Consider the following 21180-nt stretch of genomic DNA (forward strand, 5'->3'; position numbering starts at 1 on the left):
CCGGAAGCAATTTCTTAAAGTTCCATGTAATCAGGTGTTTGGAATGTCTCTGGAATTTCGGGAATTTTTACTAAAAACCATATTTTGTTCGTTCATTAACTCTCGGAAAATATTAATCCTGTCTTAAAATAGCATTTCCCCTTATTTTGTTTAAACTAATTGAATAAATTGTAATATTTTGTATCTGTTAGATCATATAAGGCAAAATAAAGAAAAATATATAATGCCTTTTATGATTTACCATTTTTTTGCTTATATTTTCACCCTAAGGCACTACACTTTTAGTGATACTGATAGCGATTTATTTAGATATGAAGCTTCTAACAGCATTAAAAAGAAATTATATAGCTTTTCACACTTTAGTTATGCTTTTAAAGCTTTCTTAATAGGGTCATTTATAAAAATTCAAAATAATATTTATAATAAGCAGATTCGAGAAGTTTCAAGATGTATTATTATACTTGTTTGAATGTATTGGATTATTTCCTTGCTGAAATTCCATTTCAAACTACACAGATGCAGTTTTTTAATGGACCATGTAATTTTTATCCCCTGTCTACCAGTAGAAGACTTGAAATGGCAAAACATTCCCCAAAAGATTTCTCTCAATTTTGATCTTCTGGCAGTACATGAATCATAAGAAATAAGGTAATAAAAATTACGATATCTTAATATTGTACGGGGAAAATTAGCGCAATGAAAGTATTGTCAGGAAACAGAGAAACCTGACATTGATTAATCAGTTTTGTTTTGGATGAGTTTTATATTTGCTATTTATTCTTTCACTTTTAAGAGGAAGTACCGAGTTTAGGTATTTCAAAATACTGGAATTCTGAAGTTTATCGTTTAAAGAAAAAAAACTCCTTCAAAAACAACAGTGATGAATCATTTCTTAAAAAGTTAATACACAAAAGAGGACTCTTGCTTAGTTGTGGCTATCAAGTAAATGTATGTTCTAATAACATTTGCGTAAATCGCCATGCTCTTAAACCCATATGGACAATCGCGCCTGAAGTACAAAGCACATGCCACAGGTATTCAATCAATCACACTTAACGAAAGGGGGGGGGGTATTTCACAGTGATATCCAGATGCCTCGGATTCCCGCCGTAGATTCACTGAATTAGTATTTGGGGCTTTAAAGTATTGATATAGTTAATAATTTTTAATAACGAATTTCAAATATAAATTAAATTTGTATAATTCATTTCTCACATATATTTCGTGATTATTGACTGCTTTAAGATCTCCCGTTGACTACCTTCCTTGCTAAATTTGTTTCAGAAAGGTTCATCTTCCCATGAATTTTCCACAGCATGTCTAGAAAATTCAAATTAATTCCAAACATAAGTTTTAGTTATTGCCGATGCCTCTGCGAAGGAACATTTTTACCTGATAATTTTATGCATATCTTGTCAATTTTAAAAGATATTACTGAAATGTCTTAGCCCTCGAATTCCGAATTATGCAGATATTATCATTTTAAAAAAGAGCAATACCCTCAGTCACAATAAAGGTTATTTTCCCAATAAATAAGCTATAATATACTAAATGGTTTGAAATCACAAATAAGTTGCAATTATCTGAAAAAAAAAGTTTTGTTAAACCCATTTTTACGAATTCTCAAATTAAGCTGAAAATTGTTTTTGAAAGTACATTATATTAATCTAAGAAATTAATTGTTAAGTACTATAATTAATTCAAAGAAAATTTCAGTATTTCCCTAGGAAAAATACTTAAGTGTCGGATGAAATTTATTATTTTGAGGTCTGGGATAAAATGTTAAGAAAATGAAAAGATCAGACTATTAAGTATGAAGCAGATCATTACTTATTCTGATATATAGTTGCTGAATATTTAAAAAAATTACTGTGGAAGATGAAATAGTTTTTAAAACTGAATTAAAGAAATATCTTTATACATATTTCTATAGAAACTATATATTCTATGTAAATCTTCCTTTGGAAAATTAAGTTTTTTTTCACATTAAAAATATATTTTCCATTTTAAACTACAATGAAATTTTTTATACTAATGTCAAGCAATCTATTCTTCTTGTTTGGAGGATTTGTTCGCTTTTCATTTGAATTTATGAATTATGCAGCTGAATAAATTAATTCTTTGCGAGTAAATATTTTTATTCAGATGCCGAAACTTTATGCTTCGCTGTTAATACGGACAATGAATGAGTAAGCAATGATACTCTTATCCTGAATCCAATTATACTTTCTCCAATTATATCTTTCCAATTATACTTTAAGAAATAATAAATTTTATAAATAATAAATTTAAATGTAAAACTATATTTCAGATTTTTTTATTTATGTGCTAAGAACACATAACTTTAGTTTGCAACATGCGTTTAGTTTTAATTAAATGAAAAATGAATAAATGCATCGTTCTTTTTTATTATAAAAAAGGAAATTGCTGAAAGTAAAAATAAATAAAGTTGCAAGGAAATAAAATTATTTGTAATACTTATATAGGCATTTCTATGATAAAAAAAAGTGTATAACTGTTCTATTAAATAAATAGCCAATTATACTAAAAGCTATGACGATGCTAAAAGCTAAGCGATAACATTGTAAAGGATACATCTACTTATAGATAAGTGTTTTAAAGAGTGCAATTGTTTTATTTTAGAGACTTATTTAATTATATATATCCCTTGTTTCGAAATAACATGAGAATATTTTGGAATACACCTCGTAATTATTGGTCGCTATGGTCGCTTATTGGTAGTTAACACTGAGAAACTTAATCTCATGAATATTAAATTTATTTTTCTTCTAAATTATTTCATCATGAACAGACGATATTACGTCAAGGATCACTCATGCACTGTAAAAAAAAATAGCAACGAAAGGTTGTTTTACTTTTTATATTCTATTCATATCGTCCAGGATTCTAAAAGTCTGTGCCTCCATTTATTAATAATGGATAATAGCAAATATATTTCAAGTTTTTAAAGTTGATAAGTTGCTTTTCATTGCAGTCGAGGAATGCCCTCGCTTAAACAGGTCTTAAAGTCATATATGTGATTTTAAAATTGCATCTCAATAAACGTAAAAAAATAAGAAAGAGGGAAAGAGGCATAAAAATAAAAGACAGAATAATATTCTTTGTATTAAAAATGGTTTAAATATTTGTTCCAACTTTTTATTGAAATATTTTTCGCTTATTAAAAATTATCATAATATTTGCCTTGAATTCTATCAGAGAAAATACTAATTGCAGTTGTTAAAATCATTTATACAATTAACTATGTTGCAGCGAACTATATCACAATGTAGTATTCAAAAATCTTAAAAAAATATTACTTTACTGTGACATATTTTTATATAGAAAAGATGGCAGATTTTTGAAGGCACATTAAGTACCATAGCTTAAAAGAGGTGCAATCCCCAGACAAAAACAATGCCAGCTCCGAAAAATACAGTTGGTCGGCCAAAAGAGTGGCATAGTCATTGCTAGTGACTTGTCCATGTAAGGTGACAAGAGGATCTACTTCAACCCATAAGATGAGGTCCCAAACCATTACGGAACCACCCCCATGAGCCTCACTACATCCATCCCGTAGTGAGGAATAGGGAGAAACTGGATTCATCGGAAAACAAAACATTTTGGATCTGCAGTCCAGGTTTTATGGTCCTTGAACAACTGCAGTCTCGCTTCCTATTTATATCTATCACAAGGGGTTTTGCAATTCCAGCCCTGCACCAAATATTTTGTTTATGCAATTTCCTTCGAATTATATGGGTCGTCACTGGGTTCTGTAGATGTTCATTCAGCCCAACAGTCGATTTTGCTGCCGTGGTCTTCCTTCTGGTGCTTACGATCCTCTTTAATGTCCTCCTGTCCCCCCCAGTGAGTTTGGCTTTTCTACTACAGTTCGTTCCTACAGATGTTGTTTTGCTATGATCTTTGTATGCTGTTATGACCTTGGAGACAGCCTATGAATACCCCCCCCCAACAGCTGTGCCACTGTGGTTACCGATGCATCAACCAAATGGGCTCTCACTGTCGTTGCCTCTTTGAAACTCTGATATGTCTCATTTTAGTTACACTCAAAACGAAATTAAGCAGACAGTAATACACAATGCATTCGCACACAACTTAATAAGTAACAAGTAGTGCGAAAAAACTTATAGACAAGAATTAAATACGTAACTATATCACATACGGAATCCACTGTTTTTAGCTAGGCTTTCCCATTATTTTGGATAATTCCTGTATTTGTTTTTCAATTCCATTTTCCCTAAAAAATAAAAATGACATTGCGTTCAGAAATCATTATTTGAAGATGGAAGCATCCGATAGTATAAACGTCGATAGTTTAAAGTATTTTCATTTAAATAATTTTGAAGAAAACTTCCCCTTATTTAATTCAAAATAAATATATAATTTAAGTCTCTCTTATTTAAAATGTAAGTAAATACTTAGATAGCAATGAACATACACTTAGCCATTTACCAGATCTCGTAGTTATTGGGCTAGAACGCAATTAGCGAATGAAACAGTATGCCTTTGCAAATATCTGAAAAATCAATGAAATTACCTCAGCAATTCCAACGATATAACAGTTTCCGATGCTTTAGGAGGAATCTATAGGGATCTGAGTCAGCTGCTACGGAAACCCGGGGGGAATCGAAACACACAAATTTCCTAGGCCATTTCGGAGTAACAGTATTCCAACCACTTTGGAAGACAAATTCTGCCAGTCTCTGAATAAATAATATGGATCCTATACAGTAAAGGTAGTTCTGTATGGTTCTAGAAGTTTAGAAATCTTGCTGATTTTTCGATTCTTGATCAAAAGTAAAATTCGGTTCATAGAAATTTCTTTTAATTGCTTCTGCAGTTGCCAAATTAAATGAGAACTAGAAAATCATTTATATAAAGCGCATATTCTCAGAAATACTTTTCCGATTAAAGGTATTACGGAATCACGCTTGGTAAATGATAGCAAGAATTTTATGTCCTAGGAATTTGGATCTGAAAATTAAAATACTTTTTGTTTGATTAGTTGAATTCCAAATGACCTTCATGACCTTTAATTTTCGGTTTAAAATATAAAATAAATATAATTATAAAAATCATTTGAAATCTGCTATCGCAAATTCCTAATTACCATTTAAAAACATCATTTATTATAAAACCATATGGCATCCTTTCTACAGAAAAACAAAATAATGACTTATATTTCGCAATCCCCTACATTTAGTAAAGCAATGATTTTTAACAATCTCAAAAACAATCGAGTTTAATTTTTTTTTCTTGAGGCCAGAATTTTTTTTTACTTGAAAAACCAGTTTAAAACGATTTTAAACGATCATGTGATTATCAGATTACGCATGCGTCTATATTTAGAAAACGATGGGTTGGATTTTCATCTCAAAAACCATTTGAGCTCCATAGCTTTTGTTTGCTAGCTAGAGAAATTGAGAATTTAAGTATGACCTTCGACACACCCTCTCGCTGTTTCGCGTTCAATCCCTTTTTCCTTTTTGTTCCTTTTCGGGCGATGACTTTCTACCACCCTGTCCTTTAATTAGCCGGACAGAAAATTCGGCTAAGCATACATAGCAGACATTCGCGCCAAGTTATAACCTTTTGTCGGCGATAAATAGCAAATGTGGCAACTTGCGTCTCATTTTCTAATAACCCTAAATGAGAATATTTTATGCCTCAAGAGCGATAAATCGCTAATATTCTGCCTGTGAATTTTGAGGCTTCAAATCCCCGAACAAAAACAACATCACGTTCTCACATGATAGTAAATATTAAAAGATATATTTCGTGCATTAAATGATTTTATGAAACTAAGTTATAAATTCTTTAATTTAATAGCTCCAAAGTTAAATCAGGAGCTAGAAACACATTCATATAAAATTAGAGTTCAATATCGAAAATATTTTTTTCTTGATGAATGATTTTGAAAAATAAAGTTAAGTAAACTTCCTTTGGATTTCATTTCCGAAAAATTCTGATCTAAAAGACAGATAAGATTTTATATGATTGATTAAAGTTGAATTGAACCATGATCTTGAAATATTTGCTTTCAGATATAAGGAATATAAAACAAGTATTTTAACAGATACTTGATTCTAAAATACAATTTAAGCTTTTAAAACAGAAATATACGTAAGAGAAACTAAACATTATAATGGTAATCGAAACTCAAACGAAACAAAGAAACCAAATGTGCATCTTTTCAAATGAGTTAAACAGATGTGTTTCTGACAACTTTATGTAATTGAATCAAGTTTATTTTAATTGCTTACATCTTTCTTCGTAGATTTTATCTACCAGTTTGGATATAAAAGCTTCCAATCAAGAGGGTTAAAAAGTAATGTAGGATTAAAATTTTAGAGAAAATTTCCTTGTTCAGAGTTCATTTTACATCGCACCTAGACTCATTGGGTTCCAATAAAGATGGTTGCGCTTATTTAATTCATAGAAATAAAGAGACAACATTAAGAAATATAAATAAAAGGTTTAAAAAAATAAACAATCCTTGTTTCATTCAGCTCAGAAAGTTTTAAAAGTTTTAGCAACACTAAATATGAATAATAGGACAACAAGAAAAAAAAATGAATGAAATTAATTTTTAAATAAAAATTGGAATTTATACTTTTTTAGCAGTACAATTGTTATATCAAGCATCATAAAAATAATTTACAATACCTTTTGGAACATATCTTTTATTAAAATAATTTATCTATTTACAGAAGTTTTAAAAATTAGTCATTGAGCTAAGTATGAAATTAGTCATATGAAATATTTATTATTTAAAAAAATAGCTATTGGACAATAATTGCAGAAGATTTCTCGTAAGGATTAAAGAAGAGGAATAAGATGCAAGATACTTATTTTATACAAAATTCTTAGAATTTCATATTATGCAAGAGTTTTCGAAAGAGGTAAAAGAAAGCTGAAGTTAGATGACATAATATCAAGGGAATATAATGATTGAAAAACAAAACCTCTTAATCTCATATTATTTTTGACTATTGATTATATTTGTATGCCTTGTCGCGTTGTTGATATGAAACATATCTCGAGAATATATATATGTAATTTTAAATATACATTTCAGAGAATTTCTAAATTGTGCAATTTTTCCAATTTTGCATTTATCAACAATACATTTTTGGAATGATGATTTGGTTCCTAGATAAGAGCACGAAATGACATATTTTTAATCCTACCACCTAGGTGCATGCCAATACTCTGATGTACACCCACATTTCTGTCGTTTGATGAAAATTATCATTTCTATACAACGATTGCTTGTTCATAGCAATATTCTAAATAATCCGCTTATCATCACAAATTAGGAGTTTCCTCAAAGACATGCCACAATTTTAATGAATTCATTTAGAATATCTTCAAATATGTTATCTTTTAGTCAATAAGATTCTGAAATTTCAAAATTACTCACCTTTCCCTGGTTCTTCGGAGACGTATTCTAGATTCTTTTCTTCCAGTTTCTTCAATATTCCAGTTATTTTTAATTTTCGCTTCTGAATTTTCAATGCCTTCACAATATCTCATATCTTCTTGAAGTTGAAGATACTTTTATTGTTTTACGTTACATAAAAATTCAGTCTCTACCAGTTCTTTAGTTGCGCCATGTTGGATTTAACTCGTACCACCATTTTGTTGTTATAAACATTGCCAAAAGATTGAACATAACCCTTGACATTAAAATTTAAAAAAAAAAAAATAATAGGCTGCATTTTTGAGCTGAAAAACCGAATTGAACACGGGCCGTCATCTAGCATAGTTGATAGTGACAATGACAAACTCATTTCATCTGATCATTGAAGGATTCAAACATCAAGCCCACATATTTCAGTTTCATCAAGTTAGAGTAAATGCGTGAGACATGGATGCTCAGTATCTGCATAATATTTGATGCCTAATATTTGACATATGCTTCAAAGTTATATATATATATATATATATATATATATATATATATATATATATATATATATATATATATATATATATATATATATATATATATATATGTTGAGTTTGTCATTATCTTTATCAACTATGCTCCCCGTGTTGAAGTGTTGAATTCGGTTTTTCAGCTCAAGACAGCTAGCTGCCTATTCTTTTTTTAAATTTTAATGTCAAGGGTTATCTTCGATCTTTTGGCAATGCATATAACAACAAAATGGTGGTACGGGTTAAATCCAACATGGCGCAACTAAAGAACTGGTAGAGACTGAATTTTTATGTAACGTAAAACAATAAAAGCATTCTTCAACTTCAAGAAGATATCAGATACTGTGAAGACACTGAAAATTCAGAAGTGAAAATTAAAAATTACTGGAATACGAAAAGACTCTAGAATATGTCTAAGAAGAATCTGGAATAAGTGAGTAATTTTGAAATTTGAGAATCTGATTGACTAAAAGATAACATGTTTGAAGGTATTCTAAATAAATTCATTTAAATTGCGGCATGTCTTTGAGGAAACTCTTAAGTTGTGATGATAAGTGGATTATTTAGAAAATTGTGATGGACAAGCAATCGTAGCATAGAAATGATAATTTTCATCAAATGACACAAATGTGGACTTATATAAGAGGATTGGCATGCTTTTAAGGTGATAGGATTTAAAATATAGGTTAGTTCGTGTTCTTATCTAGGAACCAAAACGTTGTTCCAAAAATTTATTGTTGATAAATGCATAATTGGAAAGGCTGCACAATTTTGAAATTCTCTGAAATGTATATTTAAAAGTGCATATATATATTCTCGAGATATGTTTCATATCAAAAACGTGATAAGACATACAAATATGATCAATTGTCAAAAATAATTTGAGATTAAGAGTATTTGTTTTTCAATCATCATATTCCCACGATATCATATAATGTAACTTCAGTTTTGCATAGTTGCTTCAGATTTGCAGTTTGCATAGTTTTTCTTAATTTATTGGGAAGTATCCAAATACTTCTTTGAGTACGTTGTTTTACTTTATTTCTTTTATTTTAAATTACAATCAAAATTGTCTTAATATGAGAGCTTTGTTTGAATTATTTTGATATGCATATATCAAAACAATATTTACTTCTTTATTTCGGTTTCATTTGTATACTTAAGTAAGATATTATCATAAAATTCTGTGAACTTCTGGTGCGATTCCAATACTTTTTTGACAGACTATATATCGTTTATTACCTCCAGATCTCAATAATCTCGAAATTAATAAACAAGATCTGTATATCATTCTCATGATGTTCTTGAAATAGGATATTTCTCATGATTTTATAAAGATTTCATATCCTATAAAATATTTCTTTTTATTTCAAAGAATATAAAAAAAAACATTCAATTGCATATAAATAATACACATATTGAAATCGATAAAAAAAAAAGCTTAATCACTACTTGAAGCTTTCGCATTAAAGTAAAATAAGCCGCTTTCAAAAGAATTTTACTAAGTAGCTTCTTAAATAAATAAAAGTTATACTTTTAGAAATGTTGTTGCGAATGTTTTGAAAAGAGAGTAGGCATTGCGTCTTTTAAATGCATTCTATTTAAATGCCACGCGCTTTATTTCTTCAAAGCCATTAAGAGACTGAATCGGAAAAAAAAATCTGAGTGCTTTTCCTAGTAACCATTGCTTTTATGAGTTTCAAAAAAATAAAATGAATCAATCCATTTCTTTTTTTTACATTGAAATTATCATTACAAACTATCATTACTTATTTATAATGATTTTTCTATTACAAAAAGTAAAAAGAAACATATTATTCTTTGATCAAATATCGGATCATTAAAACATATGAAACGCTAATTAGAAGATATTGGGGTTTTATTTCATTAAAAAGATATATATTTTTTTAATTTTTGAAAAATTTCTAATTGAAACAATTTGCAGCTATCTTATTTAAAGAAGCTAATATCATAGAATTTGCCTTTTAATTTCAATATTCTATATTACAAAAAATATTCTAGATTATTTTCGTTATATTTAATACTATCACTTTTATATTTAATTTTATTATTGTTATATTCAATACTATCACTATTGCATTCATCATTTTATTATTGGTACATTCAATATTATTATAGTTATATTCAGTACATTAATTTTGTATTCGATATTGTTATTGTTGTTTGTACAGTACAATTGTTATTACATTTTTCTATGTCTATTAAGGCGTTATATGCTTTGGACTTAAATAAAAAGTAGTAAATTCTTACTTGCAAAATAATCCCATTACGTATGTTTTCTTATATTCTACCATGTATATAAAAAGCATAGTTAAAACATCATATATTAAAAGTCATATGTAAAATCGTCGATCTTGGTGAAACTCAGAACCTAAACACAGCTTGAAATACATTACTCTGAGATGTCATTTGAATATATAATTGCTTTATCTCGATATTGACTAATAATTTCATGATTTAAGTTAGGAAATGGATCTCACCCAAAAAATATTAGATATATTAAACGGAGGTTTTCCATGTCAATATGTGTGTCAAACAACTGTATCGTTCAAAGACGATCCACTCGAAAGCAATAATGACCATTTCACACGAATCAGTATAATTCAGGAACAATACATTACAATTTGGGTAGATGAAGTATTATAGTAGATAATGATGAAGCATGTAAATATAGAGAGCTTATGCCATGGTTGACGAATTTAACCACAGTTCCTTATTCATGACTGGTGCATATTTCTTATATTATTGTTACGAATATATGATGCTGCTTCCCAGCATAGTTTGTTTCATCATCAGAAAGACCGTTTTACAGTCAGCTGTATGGGACGGAGTCCGGGTGTCACGTTGGAGGTCCCAGAGCTTGACGATAAACTTGGCGACCATTTGGCAACGAATTTGGCGCCAAAATAGATTATACCCGAAACATCGAGAATTTTCCCGATCCGTCCATTAGAAACCGAGATACGCCTCGAAAGTTCCTGATTGGTTGAGAGGCTTCTAGCCCTGCCACCTGAAACCTATAAAAGGAGGCAGTCTGCAGCTGCCGGGGAGTCGTCGTGAATTGAGTAGAGAGTAGTCGGAATCGACGGTGAAGAGCGAGTCCTCCAGAGATTAGCGGAACAGCGACGGAGTCAAGCTAGTGCTGAACTAAGCTGTGCGGTACTGTCTGCAGTAGAGTCTTGTTGTATGCTGCTGTGTGCATGGCTCGGCAGAAGATAATTGTCTTCTCTATGCTGTCCTGTCCTGTCTTCGTGTAAATAAACGTCATTGTTTTTTTTCTACTGCCGCCTGCTGATTGAGCGTTTTCCACACCATATAGCTTCCACTATCCAAACGAACCCGGAAATTCCGTAACATTATTATGAAACTATCACCAATTTTCACTATATCTTGTTGATATTTCGGGTCCATAACTGCATAAAGAGTTACATTCTGCTTTGAATTAATCATAAATCTAGTATAAAATCCTGATACGACTTTTTAGTTTATACTCTGTTCCTCACATCATATTGCTGATGGATCTATCATCATGTGACCAAGATCCTAGATGATTCGCTGATGACGATGAAGAATTATGTATAGACCATTTAGACTTGTATGCTGATACCAACTTCCAAATTCTCTAGTTTATTTAATAATTGATGAAATAGTATGCCACTTTTAATGCTTTTTTACTTTCTTGTATGCGAAATATACAGAAAGTATTATAATCATCAAAAAATTGATTTCGTGATTTTGACGAATCTTCGCATGTCCTTTTCCTAAATCAGAAAAGCATATTTTTGGCATTATATCTGTGTGTATGGCTGCCTGTGAAAACGCCAACTTAAAACCGATCGTCAAAGAGCTAGACGAAGGAAATTTGGTACGTGAGCTTGACTAAATATGTAGATTGCTATCAAAATTTGAATGATATCCATTTACCAGAAGTATGTCTGTCTGCCTGTTCAAATGCAACGGGATCCATTGACTACAAAACGCAAAGAGCTACGTAAATAAAATTTGAAACAAATGTTTAGAAATTAAAATAAAAATATTTATCTAATTTTGATCCAAATCTTTTAAACGGTTGAACGTCTGTCGGTCTATAATTTCGCATAGTAATAATTCATAAATGCAAACTTAAATAACTATAATTCAGTACGTTAACGTGTAATTACAATTGTAAGTTCTTGTCATATTTTGGTATCAGTTGGTCGTTTATGAAAACAATTAAAATAGATATTCTCAAGATAGATATTATTAGAAAATGTTAGATTCTCGCCAAACTATATTTCTTAAATATCGTTCATCAACGTTAAGCAAGGCTTTCGCTTCCTTAATCAAAGTCCCCAGTTTTATGCGAAGGCTGCAGGATACAAAATTTATTAAAGTATAAGAGAAAGTTCCGGGACACTAATACCACTGGTTTATATTAAGTTATAGAATATTTTATTATTCGTTAATGAATATATTACAACAAAGTTCTTGTGGTTACACATTATTTTAGAAGAGTAGAAATAATATCTATAAAGCAGAAATAAATTATTTGTTATTTAAGTATTATATCTGCATATTATTCAGAGTTCGCTTTGAGTTCTATTATTCGGTGCTATAAACTGCATTTATTTATTTAATTTGATGCTAATGTATAAGTAAAAGCAACTTATTTTATATATAAAATATGATCAGATTTATGATTTCTTATAACATTTCGCATTTGATAACTATTATGATAATACAATCTATTGGAAATGTTAAAACTTAAAAACATTTTACACACAGAGTCGAAATTTCATTTATAAATTATTCTTCGCAATACACAAAAGGGGGAAAATAGATCATTGGAATGGAGATCTTGTAATGTCAATAAAGAAAGAGTGTTATTTTTTAATGTTTAAGAAATTATAATTTGGATCTAGTTTGTTTTGAAAACAAAATGAGTTTTTTTTAATTATTAAAATCAATGTATTTACTTCATTATTAAGAAAAGGAAGTTAGATAAATAAAAAAATGGATAGATTGGATAAATGAATGTGAAATAAGACCATTTATTATTATTCGATTGGTTCAATTAATGCAACATCAAATTAAAATTACTTTTTTTAATCAATTCTAGTGCTACTTTCAATCGAAGAACCAAGGAAGAGTAACGAGTTGTAGAACATTGTTTAAAACAAATTCAATTAAGAAAAAAATATTATATATAACTGCATAAATAGTTATGATATTTAATTTTAATCGTTAAAATTGTGTCATGAAAATGTTTTTAAACATGCCTTTTAAGATTAAAGATTAGTTTACAAAGTAATTCTGAAAATCACTGTTTTGAGAAAACTTATCCGAAACTACAAGGCCTTCTGCTAAAAAATGCATTACTTTCTTTAAGGCAAGGAGTGTTTAATATTCATAATATTTTCCGTTTGTTTTATCAACGCATTGGCATACCTTTGGAGAAAGTGCCGGTTGGATATCATTGTACAATTAAGAAGAATTTGAAAGAATTTTTATTCGCATTATGAAATGCAGTTTATTTTTATTTCATAAGAACCTACTTTTGTAGAATCGCGCAGTCTAATTTAGGAGGAATTCCATAATTTTAACTGTGCTAAGATAAAGAATATGGCATTTGAGGAAGCAGCTCTAATTCAAAACTTCGATCCAATAAAATGTTTTACGAAGACACGATTTCGTTTTGATCTTGCATTCTAAGATGGATCTTTGATTCAATTAAGTTTTGAACTGACTATTATCATGACAGTGCCTTTATGGGAACTTGACCAAACCTTTTGAGGAAATGCCCTCCTCAATTTTTTAATCCTTAAATGCATAATAGCAGGACAAAAATCTTAGATAATTATTCCAGATATAGATCCAGATTTTACGAATTTACGATTATAGATTTTACGAAAACATTTATGAAATCTTCATATAAATATTTACAAAATAACTCGATAATCATTTAAGGAGGGTAGTCATTTAATCATTTAAACGGATTTTAAAATCTTATTACAAATTTAAGATAAGGGACTCTTAAGAGGACATTAAAATACCGAATGACGAATTCGAAAATAGCATATGATTCAGAAAGCACTTCTATCTTACGATATTCTGATCAGCGAATAAGATGTGAAAAATTGATAAATATGACAGATATATGGATAATATTAAGCAAGATGAAAAATCATGAAATACTTTTCAGTTATTTGATAAAAAAGTATAAACTAATTTGGAATAATCCTTATTAAAATAACAACTTGGGTGTTAATAACATCTCCACTGATTATTTTGATAAATATTATTTATAATGGAAGAGTTTTTGTTAAATAATTTTCATTCCCTCATTAACAAAATCTTCCCTAAATAACGCAAAAATTTAATTTAAATGTATGACTTTTTAAAAATTGATTTTAAAATATATTCTGATTTTTATCTCTTGAATAAATTATGGCAAAAATACCTTAAAAATCATATTTTGTTTTAAATGTCATTTATGGCTCAGAAAGAAGTTTATGCCAATAGGCAACACTCAGATACATTTGCAGTCATATCAGTGACTCTTCTACCCGCCCGAAGGCACATGGATAAAGAATATTGAATGACCGGATCGCCACAACAGCAACATTAGCGGGAACTGTTGGTTGAGTCCTAAGGCCATCACCGGCCACGGTACAACCCTTCCCGGAGGAAGTACGTCCGGCATTGTTGGGAGGAGCCAGATCCCCTATCTATTTATGTACGCACCAGAGTGGCGAGATCCAATCACCATACAGGAAGCATCTTATCCTCATTTTGAGGTGCCCCCCCCCTCAGTGGTTAGATAAATTTGAAAGAGAAAAACTCTGAATTTAGATTCTGGTTCTTACTTTCTATTTCTTTCTATTCTTTTCTACTTCTTAATTAAAACAAATGTTTTATTTCATTTCAGATCTTAGGAAAAAAAGTAGCACACTTTTACTTCATGCAGATTTCTTCTTTACTGAAATCTAGTTATCATTTTTCGAACATGGACATGGGGATTTGCAAATGTTTAATAAACTTCGATGCAATTAGTTATCATGAATTTGATACAAAACATAGCCGTGAGATTAATTAAACTATTTGACATGAATTTTACTGAATATCAGTCATAATATAATATTAGCGACAATATTTGAGATATAAGCCTTGTTTATACGGCTTTGTACTGTGTTAACGGAGTGACTTACTGTAATTAAAAAAAACCCATATGAAATAAAAAAAATCAATCCTCTCCCCCCAAAAAACACTCTAGATATCGCAGAAAAAGAAAAAAGAAAAAAAAAACAATCTCTACTTTGATCCAGAAACTTTTCTATAGACAAGAAACCCTTAGAGGCAACAGAACTAGTTCCAACTTCTTCGTAGGTATTCATCAATCAGAAAGAATGGTATAAAGGAATGATACTCCGCTAGGTTCATTCGCCCGTTAATGAGGGCATTCGTGACCGAAACATGACTCTATTCATTGGGGGCTAAGTTTTACTTTCAGCCTAACTACAAAGGCAACTTACCTGCCCAAATAAATGGACCCTATATCCTAGATAAATAATTTTTTTTTTGCTCCAAAGTCAATTTTCACATTGTTTGCTAATAAAATGCTATAAAAGCGGTTGACTTCAAATGTGAAATCAGAAATTAGAATTCCTGTATGTTTAAGAAATTCATTTAAGAACAGATGTCATATCGTTTATTTGGCAATGTAATTTCCTCAGATGTTTAAAGTTAAAACTGTCTTCTGTCACACACATTATTACTGCCAAAATATTATATGAATCACTTCGACCCATGTTGACGTCAGGAATAGGAACTCGCCCAAAAGTTTCCAAAAAAGCAAAGGAGAAAGTTCTTCTTTATTTATTTTATATTTTCGGAAGAATTGGAAAACATACGCATGATATAATGATGCAAAATTTTTATTTCCTCTATCGTAATTACTTTAAAATCTAATTAATTTCAAACTCTATACATAGTTTAGCAGGTTTCAATTTTCTTCTATGAATGCCATCAAACATAATATTTTTCCAATTTTGAAAAATCTGCTCGTTTATTTAGAAAAGGGATATTATTGGAATATATAAGAAATTGCCCTTTTAATTACAAACAAACTAATTCAATAAGTGCTTTTTGCCATTTTTATCTCATTACAATCAAACTATTTTCGAAAGAAATTATTTGATCTGCTTCGTTTCCTTCCTAATTTGAAGTACATGATTTGTTATCCGCCGTATTACCTAGTAATTAATTGTTTCCTTGAATTTCAAAAGCATTTCCTCTTTCAAATGAAAATGGAATTTCCTGGCGTGGTTTCTGTAATTAAATGGACTAAAAGAGAAAGTGGATATTTAATGACAAATGTTATTGTTTCCTTCAGGAATGTTTCAGGAAGAATAATTTTTATTGTAATGGAAGTGATTTGATAATTGCAACTTTGTCAATTAATGAGGAATTTTTCTTACAATATGTGAAACAAATAACTTTTTTCTATTTAAAAAAAAATATTTTTTTCTAAAATTAGTATTAAAGCAATACAAATACTAATTTTCTATTTAAGCAAATATTTTTTCTAAAATTAGTATTAGTACAAATGCCACATTAGGCATTATACAGATTTTTATTTTCTCTCTCGAATTCTTCCTACTTTTTACATACATACTATTAAGAAAGTGAATATATATACAATATACATATATATGGAATATATGTATATTTGTGATGTAGAGATTGCTAAACATTACATTATTTCTACCTCTCCAGAAGAGGAGAAAATTTTTCGGCTTATATAGAGAATTATCATCCGCACAACTTTGTGCCCCGAACAAGCTGGTTATGAATCTTGTTTCTAACATATCCTTATACCGTATAGATATTACCAGAAGGCCTTTCCTTAAGGTATCCATCCGCGGATATCTACCCATAGAATGTATATATCTACTTATCCACCAGTCCTATCCGAATGTATAATTAAATGATCTGAAAGCTGTAATGACAAAGGGGGAAACGTAGTAAACGTTGGGATAATGTCAAATCCTGATAAACCATTGGCGATATAATCAATATGATAAGAAGTATGTCCCGTCATCGGTCGGGTAACTCAGCCCTACACCATTACTGTGGCTATCAATAATGCTGAAGAAACAACCACTTCTTTATAAGAGAATGGAAAGAAAAAACTAATACACCGAAAATTTCTCTTATCCATATCTGGAATGCATTCCAGTAGTGGTTATAAGCACTCCGGTAACAATTAGAGGGATTAGAAATAAAATTATACTTACTATTCTTCATAAAAAGAAATTATAAGTCTAACGCATTTTTTTCTTTTATTTCTTACAATACTTTTAGTAATAAGCATGAAATCACTCCAGTGCACTTATTTTCATTAATGAATAAATTTTTGGAGGAAAAAAAAACTGCGAATTTGTGATTCTTGTTCCATGTATATAAATTAGATTTTCAAAATCATTTCGTTAAAATCAGGAATCACAAATAAATAAGAAAGGGCACTCACCTCTCCATCATTTCCATGACGCGAGTTTGTTGCTATTTAATTAATTTCGTTGTCATTACTTTAAAAAAATTTTGTTCTTATAATTTACGCCTTGTTATTTTATAAAATGTAATCATTCTTGTTTATTTTAATCACTTTTTTCATATTTAATAATTTAAATAAAAGGGAAAATAAACTGCATTAAAGGCTAAAAATTAATTAAGAAAATAGTTATTTAAATAATAATCAATTGATAAGTTGTTATTATATCTAAAAGGACAGAAATACTTTTTTTTTTGGCAGAAAAAAAGTGATATTAATTTTTTTTTTACTTGGAATAGGAAGAAAACCTTAATTTAAGCAATAAATAATGCCTTTAGTTGTTCTTTCACAGGATAAAATTATTTCGTTTTGTTATCTTTATGTCAGGTAATTCAGAATTTCAAAAAAATACGGAAAAAATATTATTTTAAGTATTTTCTATTTATTTATAATTACCCGCTAAAATGCAAAACATACTGCTTCTCTTTATTTATAATTTTCCGCTAAAATACAAAAAATTTCCGTGTTTGTGCAGTGAAACGTGAAATTACCTGCGCCAGCTTCACGCTTTCCCAAACTAATCACCACAATTTTCGGTGCGGTTTTTAAAAAGAATTTTTATGTTCTTATAATTTATTTGATACATTATACTTGAGGTTGCTTTCCCTTGAAAATAATGCAAACGATATAAACCTAAGTCCAGGAGAAAAATAATTTATATGTTTTGTACTAAAAATATAAAATAGTGCCTTATTTGAGCCTTTAAAATATTTAGGCAAACTAAAAAAAATTTAGACGGAAGAGCTATTTTAGGTGCAATAAGAAAGTCTAAGAAATTTTCAATGAATTGCTTTATTGTTTGATTAAAACAATAAAGCAATTTGATTAATATAATAATTTGAGTAATTTTGATTAATATAATAAATACATACCAATTGTTCATCTTAAAATAGTAAATAGCGTTATGAACAAATTTCTATTGAGATGAAATTTAATGTTAGATTAAGCAACATTTTTTTTTTTTTTCAAAATGACAAAATATTTTCACGATATAATGAAGGGGAAACTAGACATCGCTCAATGTTTAATTTTGAATTCCATTTTGTAAATAAAAAATGCTTTATATCACCAGATATTATTGCAAAAGTAGGATAAATAAGTACAATATAATTAAAATAATTTAAATTAAACAATAATGTGTCTTTATTATTAAATATCCATTTAAAAATGCCATTTCCTTTTGCAATATAATTAAAAATAACAACTTTTATTAAAAAACTATGGATTTAAACAAAACATGTGAAAGTTTAAGGGGCAGAACGCGATAAAATATTGCAATAAAACAAAAATGAATGAAAAAGACTTAAACGGAGAAACAGAGGGAATCCCAAATATTAAATAGATAAGAATTTAAAAAAAATAATTTAAATGGGATTACAATTTTAAGTAATCGTTTGTGGAAAAATAATTTTAATCTAAAATCCGCGGGTCAAAGCAAAACGTGTGAAAGGGGAAAGTGTAGGAAACAATAGACAAAATTCTATAAATTAAGAATGAATATAAATCAGTGCAATAGATAAATCAAATATTCAATGTATTAAAAATAAAAAAACGGTTTTTAAATGAGATAATTTCGATTAAATTTTTTACTATCTGTGTTTCACCACTTTTTTAGGATTTTTATTTCGGCTTATAGATTTTTTTTTTTCAAATATCATTTTTCCTTTTTGTTGCAATGTTAAAAGCTATTTTTTTTAAGTTTTTATATTTGCTCTTTTTTTATTTTTCAATAGATTTTATAATTTTTTTATTATTTATCTAATGGAATCAGAATATTAATGTTTCTCAACTCATTTTTCGAAGGCAACACTTCTATGAGAACAATTTTAGATAAATTAATACATTAATTGACAGTTATAAACTTCAATATTATAAAATATTCTACTAGCATCAGAAATAAATAATTATAAAAAAAAATCAAAACTTTAATGCAATAAGAAATAAATGAAAAATTGATAATATCCCATCAGTAAATTGAGGAATATTAAAGATTTAAATAAAAGTTATTTAATTTTAAAAAGTGAACGAATATTTACTACATAAGTTGAAAAATTTTCATCATTTTAATCAAGAAAATTCTAATAAATAAAACAAGATTATAATATGTTCACTGACTAATATAAACTGAGCATGAAGAGAGTAGTTTTACAATAAACATCGACAATAAGAAGAGCAAAGCATGAGATAACAAATTATATCAACGGAACAGAAATCTGTGGCGTCAGAGAAGAAGAAAATTGGAAGAAATGCCTGGTATGCGAGACATATTTCTCCGGAAGCAATCCTGTAAGCTTCATGCAGTCAGTGTTAGCGACTGCAGAAGCGTTTGAAACGTCGCTGGAATTCCGAGAATTTTTGCACAAAAACATGTTTCACACTTTCATTAACTGACGGAGAAGATGAATTTTATCTTGAAACAGAAACTGCTCTTTATTTTATAAAAATTCACTGAATAAAATGGAATATTTTGTCGTCTTTTATAAATTAAAGTTAAAATAAAGAGAAATGAAACTAATGTACAATGTATTTTCAGTGTCTCTGAAGATTTGTAGTGTATATCGTTCTCATTTTTTGACGCAGATCTAAACATTTATATAAGAATTACTTTGATTTAATATTTTTTTGACAAACTTTAAAAGAAAGTCAATTGGTCCGCAAATTATTAAAGTTATCGCTCTCTATATATACGATTCCAAACTTGATTTAGTTGTACATACAAACTTTGCCAATAAGGTTTGTTGATTAAATCAAAGCCTTGTTTATAAAAGTCACAATTGAATTGAAAATGAAGATACCGAGTTACATCTGCTTAATATAGAAAAAGTGCTATAAACTGTTTACATATTCTTCTTTTCTTGCTATTTCTTCTATAATTTCATTAGAAGTATTATAAAGAAAAGCTCTTAATTTATGTAAAAAAAAAATATTTTATGAAATTTTACCATGAAGTAATATGATATATATTTAGTTTTTTGTTGTCAAAATGCAAGCATTGAGGTATCTGAAATTAAAAGGCGGATATCTATATTTGTTAAATTAAAACTACATATTTTTCATACAAAAGTTTGAAAACAGCTTTCCAATTAGGGTTTTTGGCGATTGAAAAAGATTTCGTCTGCTTATTCTAAGAAACAGACGAAGTGATTTATTTTATAACAATTAATAATTCCTCTTTAAAAATACTTTATAGTTTAATTTTTTATAGTACTTTATATGAATTTTCGAAGGTATTATATTTATATCTGCGTACAAATTTGGGCATTATGTGTGATAATTTTATATGATGTTTAAGCAGTAAAATATAAAGAGAAACTACAATTCTATGTTGAATAAGATGAATTTTTTATATTTGTAAGCTTAGATACTTAAGATAGATTAAATAAAGAATAAAAAACATCAACAACAAATATTTTATTGACACATTTCGTAAATATACATCAAATTAATATTTGAATACAAAAATTTGAAACTTTGATGTTCTGTTTGAAAACCAAACTTTGAGTTATCGAATACTTTCGAAATGCAATGTCTTTCAGCCATAAAATATACATTATTTCATCAATGACCAAAAAAGTATTGCAGATAAAAAATTACAATCTAACGAATGA

Source organism: Argiope bruennichi, chromosome 8, assembly GCF_947563725.1.
Source record: "Argiope bruennichi chromosome 8, qqArgBrue1.1, whole genome shotgun sequence".
NCBI lineage: Eukaryota > Metazoa > Arthropoda > Arachnida > Araneae > Araneidae > Argiope > Argiope bruennichi.